The following is a 1,834-nucleotide window of genomic DNA, read 5'->3' as shown; positions in this document are numbered from 1 at the left end:
GAAATACCTGCCATCATTCCAGAGCCATACAACCTCAAAGAAGACACTGTAAGTTTTACACTCTCTTGTATTTCATGTAATTAATAAGCAATCCTACTATAACAGGACAACAAAGAACAGCTTTCATTGAGAGGGTACGGAATGATACATGCTTCAAAGCTGCAACAGAATGAGCTACATATTCAACTACGCCAAATACTGAAAAACTGTTTGTTCAAGTTATTAATTTAGGAAATTAATAAAGTTATTTAAAAAAGTTTTTTATTCTATCACAAACTTGGAATTGTCTGATTTTAGCATCACATTTATATAAAATAGCCCAACTGATCATTTCTTGCAATAGGACAGTCATTTTTTCGTATCTTGCTTGCATCACTGAATCATTTTTATTATTAAATACGAGAATTTTAAAGACTAGTACCTCTCCTACTCAAGTCAATAGGAGTTTTGCCATTGAATTGGTGGGAAAGGACTGTTTGCCATGGCTTACCCTGCTCTGTAATTAGAATCAGTGATTAGGATATAGTTTATTTTGCGCTAGAGTTTTCCTTATAGCAAAAGTAATTAATTTTAAGTTATACTGAAATTGTCTGAAGGAAAAAAAAGAAACTGCCAAACAAAAGCAACAAAATAAATAAATAATGTTTATATAAAGGCACAAAACAGTAGATTAAATGAAAACAATCTGCAATCAAATCTAAAAATATAACTTTTCTCACAAACCTGATACCCATCTAATGTAAATTAAGTTCACTCTGTGCAAAATATTCAAAGCCCACTGTCAATTAATCTTTGCATTCAAACTTGTTTTAAAACCATCCTGTAATTGCACTTTATAGATACACATTTCAAAATAAATCTCTTACCAAGGTAATGCTTCTGTTCTGTGTAATCGTCTCCTTTTTATACACTGACTTACTAGAATTATAACAAAGCTGATTTAAAATTTAAATATGAAGCACAGAGGGGCGTTTTAAAGGCTTGTGATGTTTATACGATTTCTCGATGAGTGAAAATGCTTCATCAGCAGAGAAGCTGTCAAAGCCAAACCTCAGCTCTCAGCGAAACGGCCCGCAGTAACCACGGATGAGCAGCGGCGTTGCGAGGTGAGCGCTTCCTGGACCGCGTGCTGTCCCGTGCCAGCCTACAATAGGGAAATGAAAAACCTGATATTTTCCTGTTGGCTGACCCTTTCCTCCCACAATTTCCTTTCCGAACAAAATTTTGACACCAAAGGTTTTTAAGAAACGCAGCGAGGGAGTGGTGTCTGGGAAAGAAGGAGGGCTGGTGCGCGCCAGCGCAGCTCCGCTTACCTTCGCGGACCGGGGAGGCCGCCGCTGTCTTACTGAAGGGCTTCACTGAGCACTTCAGAAATACCAGAATACTTGGAGTCCCGAGACAGAGAGCGGGCAAATCCCTCCCATCACCACAGCAGGGAATACGGACCCCCTGAACTGTTTACAGCAGCAGCCCATTTACCTCTCGGGACCCCGTCCTGGGGGAGGCATCTGGCACCACAGAGCCCGCAAGAGCCAGCCGACACCTCGCAGAAACGGCGCCGGCCTCGCGCTTCTTTCTAGACGCTTCGACCCACCCTGTCGCCCTTCCTCCACGGCGCGGCCTCAACCCGCCCCCCAGCTCTCGCCGTCGCTCAGCTCCCGCCCTTTTCCCCCTCGAGACAATTTCAAAGCCCGCGACGGCTCCGCAGACCTGCGCGGTGACCGCAGACCGTCCTCCCCCGACGGGACCTCCCTCCTCACGGCGCCTCCCGCCAAACCGCCCCGGCCGGCCGCTGTCCGCGGCGCCCAACGGCCGCGGGCAGCCCCCAACGGCC

This window comes from Apteryx rowi, unplaced genomic scaffold (genome assembly GCF_003343035.1).
Source record: "Apteryx rowi isolate R43461 unplaced genomic scaffold, aptRow1 scaffold_6, whole genome shotgun sequence".
Lineage (NCBI taxonomy): Eukaryota > Metazoa > Chordata > Aves > Apterygiformes > Apterygidae > Apteryx > Apteryx rowi.
The sequence above is the reverse complement of the archived record's forward strand: the minus strand, read 5'-3'. Positions refer to the sequence as shown.